This window comes from Athene cunicularia (genome assembly GCF_003259725.1).
Source record: "Athene cunicularia isolate RWA chromosome 1 unlocalized genomic scaffold, athCun1 chr1_part1, whole genome shotgun sequence".
In the NCBI taxonomy this organism is placed as follows: domain Eukaryota; kingdom Metazoa; phylum Chordata; class Aves; order Strigiformes; family Strigidae; genus Athene; species Athene cunicularia.
In genome coordinates, this window is record NW_020799091.1 from 63317278 (window position 1) to 63323967 (window position 6690).

Consider the following 6690-nt stretch of genomic DNA (forward strand, 5'->3'; position numbering starts at 1 on the left):
CCGCCCCGCACCCACAATGCCCCTGTGCGCGGGGCGGCATCGGAGCGCGCCTCCACGAACACGCTCCGCCGCGCCGCCGCCGCCCCCGCCCGGAGGTTCCGGGGCCGGCGCCACACCCCCCTTCCTTCTCCTCCTCCTCTTTCTCCTCCTTCTCCCCGCCGCCGCCTCGTGTTGAGGGCTGAGCTGCCGCCGGGCCTGGCACACCCGAGGGAGAGGGCACACAAGGGAAGCCCGGCCGTTCGGAAGCAGTGCGGTGGTGCCGAGGCCTAGGCCACTGCTGCGAGGACTGCTATGTGCGTCAGCCCTGGCCAGATCCACAAAAATGGAAATGGAAAATTCCCAGTCTGCAACAGCTTTCTGGTTTTGGAAAACAGCCTCCCACCCATCCCTCAAAAACTCAGGGACAGCAGGCTCGCTTATTCCTCCTCATGTAACCCTGAACAAGAGGCCTTGTTCAGAGTTGCTCAGACTGTATGTGCTTGATGCTTGAATAAGAGGCCTTGCGCAAGAATTGCTTAAACTACATGTGCTTGTTACCCATGGGAAAGAATGTATTGTTTATCTGGAATCGTAGGCCACAAAAACGTTTCTCATCATACATTGGATCACAGAATCACACATCACACACATGCTTCTCGTCACACACAAGGCCACTTAGTACGTTATTGTTATTCATACAGCTGTTTCTCATCAAATACAAGGACAAATTGGATGCACCAGATAGGTCAACCTGTTCTTCAGAAAGTCAACGATAAAAGCTACTGTCATTGAAGAAGAGAAACATCCTGGAACATGGAAGCTTGTTAAAACTGTTTTACATAAATAAGCTTAAGACCCCTACCCAGGTACAGACCCTTACCTTTTGAGCTGGCTGACAAACCCACTGTATGTTACTAACCAATAAGGGATAGAAGCAATAAGTAATTAAGAAGCAAATAACTAATAATCATTATAGAAAATATGTAATCATGTCATTTGGAGTGCGTAAATACTTTTAAGTTCTTTGATATGGTGTGCTTGATTTATGGATGCTTTCCACCTAGCACCCTGCACAGGATAAAGCAAATTTATTTCCAAACTAATATCTGGTTTTGAGAGTCTTTATTTCAGGTAATACTCAGAGAAGAACAAGCCATGTGCAGCCATGGGGTGGCTGCACTCGCTGTCATGGGATGTCAAGATGAGTCGGTAACTTTTCCACACAAAGTAGTTACAAATTAATGCAAATCTGGAAAAATGTGTGAAGACCCTTGACCCACATGCACTGCTTGGCCTTGTGGCTAGGCGGCCCTAGTCCCCTGTGGAGGTCCCAGCCCACAGCGGGCCCGGGAGAGCGGGGTGTGGGGCAGCACGCTGGTGGGCAGCCTGCAGTGCTCTCAGTGACCTGCTCTTCAGGCCCATCACCCACAAACACAGATGCTGACTTCCCATGATGTCTGCCATTTTTTTTACTCAGTAAATTAACGCTGGGTCCAGCCCAAAATACATAATTAGGGAATAATTATTCTCCTTGTGCTACTGGAGCCTTGTCTAACCCACCTCTGCTCTGTTCTGTAAGAGGGGATTTGAAACATGGCAGTAGCCAGGTAGACTTGATGCACCACTGACTGTAAACAAGTATGTTCCTGCAGTGTAACAGACTGTATTCTGGCAGCCCCTGTTGACTTCATTATCTCTGTGTAGTCACAGTTTTGTGTGTATGCCTTCTAAGGACACATACATGCATGCCTTTCAGGATGGGAACATTGTAGATGCAAACGATGGCTCATCAACAGCATCACTGGTAGAAACTAATCATTATGGCAAAGCCAAGAACAAATTCATTGAGGAGGTATGATTTTTTGTTACTTGGAATATTGTGGTGGAATGATTGCAGTCTCACCACTCACATTATAACTCTTCAAATCTTAGTGACAGACTCTTTTGAGAAGTAAGGTAGAAGCCAAAATTAATAGAGTTATCGGAACTTTATCCCATGTGTTGTAAGCTGCATCTCATTCTGAAGGAAAGACTTCAAGATCGTGTAACTTTTTTTTTTTTGTATTAAGCAGCAGAAGAATCTCTGTTCCATTCTCCACCTGAAGCACACACAGTTGTTTGTCCTACAAAGAGCCAGTGATTCACTGCTACTGATGGTAACTTCAGATTCAGATTCCATCATGGAAGGTGTCAATCTATCAAGCAGCAAATATGGTTGCTGACATGGGGAAAAATAAACTTTGGCAATAATATCAGGAAATAGTGTTCCTTTGCAAAATCTTTACATTCCAAGGGAATCCAATCACCCACAAATACCCTGTTACTGCTTTTAAGTGGGTATTACTAATTCTTTCTGGTTACGCTGGTCATTTTACCTATGGCAATTGAGTCACTGTTCTGAAATCAGAACACATTATGGAGCAGCACAATAAGAACATGTCATTAAAATGGGCTCACTCGTGTGTGCCTGCAAGCAAAAGTACAATTACTAATCTAAGCTTTTCAGCTTCAGCAAAACCACATCCTACATTATGTTTCTGAAGTACTGTAATAGCTGACTGTTCTGTTATATTACTGGGAATGTATTCTTTCATTTCTAGCCTTTTTCCTAAGGAAATGAGGCTTATGCAGTTATTCTGTGTGTCAGTATCTCCTTATAACTGTTGGATCTCTTGACCAATCTCAACCAAATTTAGTAGAGAGATACAGTTGTTAAAGGTATTAACTTAATAAAAAATTTATGGAATTCAATCGCTGAGAGTCCTAGGGTCCAAGTTAGTGTCCTCTTGAAAAGAAAGTAGTGTTTGCTATTAGCAAACCAGCTAATTGGTATACACACCCTGGGTAACATGCTATGCCTACAGTACCAGCTACTTCTTGCTCAGCCTGAGGATGTAGGATGCAGGAACTAAGGGTATAAGGGACTGAAAGCTCTGGAAGTAATGTGGGAAGTAGTCAGAAAGAGGCAGGAGGAATGCAAATTTCTGAGAAACAGAGGAAACTAAGCTTCATTAGTTTTGCTGCTCACAGAACTCCTTCCTTTTTTCTTAATGAAGATAATTAATACTGCAATCCTCTCTTAGAAATGCTAGTTCTGATAAGGCAGGTTGCTAGCAGGTTATTATGGTTCTACCAACTCCAGTACAGCTGTGATCACATAAATCAGCTTAGGATATCTCCCAGCATTTTTGTGGACGTGCAGAATCATGTCTTAATTTATTTCATTTTTGAAAAGCAAGAAGGTTTTTTTTTTTTTTTTTTTTTTTTTTTTTTACCATATAAGCTCAGTTCACCTTTCTGTGTGGCTCTGAGCATTCAAAAATAAAAAAAAATTTAAGTGCTATTCAGATTTTTTGTAGTGAAGAAAATCCATCAGTTAGCATAGTTAAATGCATGCTTTTGAAAGTATGACAGTGACTTACAAGGAATTTAGTTTATCCACAGAAGCTTAAAGAGACTTGTGTTCAGAACTGCTACATAAATAATATATTTCTAATAGTAAATAGGTTTATAACAGAAGAACGTACAGTGAGATCCAGCAGGAGACAGAAGCAGAAGCTTGGCAAAATAAGGCTAGAAAAATAATTATTGGTTTAATTCAATAAGGACATTCAACCAGTAGAGAGATATGTTTAAGAGCATGGCATTTTCTCCATTTTGCAAACATTTTAAATAAGCCTTCTGTTACAGGCTTAGTGAAAAGATACAAACTGACACAGAAGCTACTGAGTTGTGTGTATATTATGCACAAAATCAGACTGGAGAACATCGTAGTCCCTTTTGGGTTTAAGCTTTCTAAATCTAAGCAATAATGCTAAGAAAAGATTCTTACCCTTATAAAAACCTGAGGGATAATTGCTCTGTTTTTCTTAACTCCTTTATAGCTATGTCTACCTTAGATAGCTCTAACTGTTGGTGGGACACACCAAAATCAGTAGAGCATCATGCTGACATCTCCAGCATTTCACTGTGCCAGATAGATATATTTTTTTATGTCATATAACTGATGTCAAGAAAAATAGTGGCTGGAAACAGTAGAGGATACTGTCTGTGCCTTAGTTAGCATATGGCAGCCCTGGAGGAGCAGCAGCTGGGTCACTTCTGGCTCCAGCACCATTTGGCTTCTTTACCTTAAGCACATATTTTCCACACAGGCAACCCTATAATGGCCTAGAGCCCTGGAATGCTGAGTCTGCAGTATTAGAAAGTTACTAAAGGTGCCCACAGATCTGTTTTGAAAGGCCATGTGTTTTAGGATGAGGTGCTGTGAGTTGATTACAGATAGATGTTTTCCCCATGCATAAGTAGGGCTTGGGTGAAGGCAGTTTGATCCAAACAGTTTAATGCTCCTGAGTGTCTTAGTTCTGTATTGCAGCTTACTTGTGACTTTCACAATATTGCTACTACCTCTCTGTTTTCAAACCCCTTCACTTCAGCTGTTCTTCTGTTGACTGAGGAGTCTGAAGTGTGTTCCATAATGCTATATACCTACAGAAACTCCATTGAATAGGCTTGTATATCAAAAAAGAAACCAGTGTTTTGAAATACTTAAGAGATGCCAGAAGCTATGACTTAAGCTATATAAGGGCAAAACTAAGGACATTTCCAATTTTTATTTTGGATTTTTTTTTTCAGTATTTACAGTAAAATAAGAATTTTAGATGAATAATACTAGCTATCCTATAAACTGGAAGTAGTACTAATGCTTTGCTTCTCACAACAGTCGTCTTCTGGTGGTACCTCCACTATCTGTTACGTTTCATTTTTGTCAGTCCAGTACTTCTTAGCCATAAGCAGAATTCCTTTCTAACATGAAGATATACAGACACACACACACTGAAGCCCACTCAGTATTAAATGTTACTGATGACACAAGGGTGGACAGCATTATATGTCTTTCTAATGGATAGCATAGCTGCAGCCAGCAAACAGGCATTCCCACAAGCTCAGTAAAACTACCCAAGTATTTTCCAAGTTGCTGTGCTGCACATAGTATCACAGTCAGGTTACATATATATGGAGCTGCAGATGAGAAATCACATCAAATCATCTTCTACCAGAAAATGATTTGGTGAAAATAGTTTGCAAGAATGCTTCTATTTTGTCAAAACCCCCCAAAATGCTGTCAAAATATTTTTGAAAGTTAAAACCACTTCATGACAATTATTTTGCTGTAAAAAGCAGAGCAATAATTTTGGAAGGGAGCCTGGAGAATGAAGCTCTGTAATAAAACTGAGTTAATATTTACAAATGTATGATTAATTTTGTATATATCAGCTTTTCAACAGGAGTTTTGACCGTACCAGACTTCAGTATTTTAGAGCAAAAGTTTTTGATCTTTCTTAGCCTTAGACAAAGAAGTTGGGGGGGAAACTATCAAAATAAGACACTGAATACAACAATGGTATGTAGCAGACCAATCAAAAAATATGTACTAATGTATTTATAAGGAGATTATTTCTATAAATGTGATAATATCACTAGGCAAAAGTAGCTCTTTAAATAGAGCATAAGTCCATAACAAAGGTCTACAAAACATTGTGGTACTGTGCAAACAGATTTTTTTTTTTTTTTTTTTTTTTTTTTTTTTTTTTTGGTGGTGGTGTTTTAGCTAATTTTACTATAAAGCAATAAGGTCAGCATTTTTTTTTTTAAATTCTATTTTATTAACCTCACTTTCCTTACTCATTTCCCCAGCTGCATATTTCTCATGCTGATAGCAACTCTCACATCTGCGTGAGCTGAAAGCCTCAAGGTCAAGGTTTGCGTTTTTACTTATTCACTGGGAAGAAGAGACAGCAATCAGTTGTCAAAGGAGGAACCAATTCTTCCCGTGCTTTTGTTTTAAAATGTACAAAATATTCATAAATTTATAAGCAGATGTCATCTTGTGATTGTATTTGAACTAGCTGTATTTAGTCAATTTTCTCACAGTGTACTCTTTAAGGGGTCAGTCTGCAGATTTCACTCTGTAATGCTTTTTAAAGCGTTTATTGATTTTTCTGCTCTCCTCTCAGTGTTTGGAGAGTTTTTCTGATACTCTTTTTTTCCTTTCCAATGAACTAGTCAAGAAAATGATGAAACTAGCTATATCTCTAGCTGTGTTAAATGTATAGGGTAAACAATTTTAAAAATAGAGAAAAATATTTTCATTTTCTTTCCTGTAGGTTTGAGTATAGCAATTAGTCACTTTGTAACAATATGTACCATACTTCCAGACAAAAATTACTGTCAAGGTAACAATATTCCCTGCAGAATACATCTTGAGCTTCATCTTCCTACAAATATTGGAAGAAAAATTGCTGTTCACTTTAGTGAAGCATTCATATCATGAAGCAGATCATCCATCTCCTAATTATACAAACCTGAGCTTTTTTTCATTACAATTCTTGAAGATTATTTATTTCACAGAATCACAGAATCATCTAGGTTGGAAAGGACCCTGGAGATCATCTAGTCCAACTGTTCGCCTAGCACAGTTCCCACCTACAGCATATTTCATTCACAGTATTAGGAGGAATCTGTGTATATTACTATATATTGTAAGGAAAGACAAACAAACTTCAATCCACAGCATTCTTAAGAGAATAAGAACAATTCCTAGTGTTCCTGCTGCCACATTCTAGTCTGATGATTAATATCCTGTGTATCTAAATCGGTGAATACAGTATTTTTCTCTGCTTCCTGCATTAAACTATTGAATTATTTTGC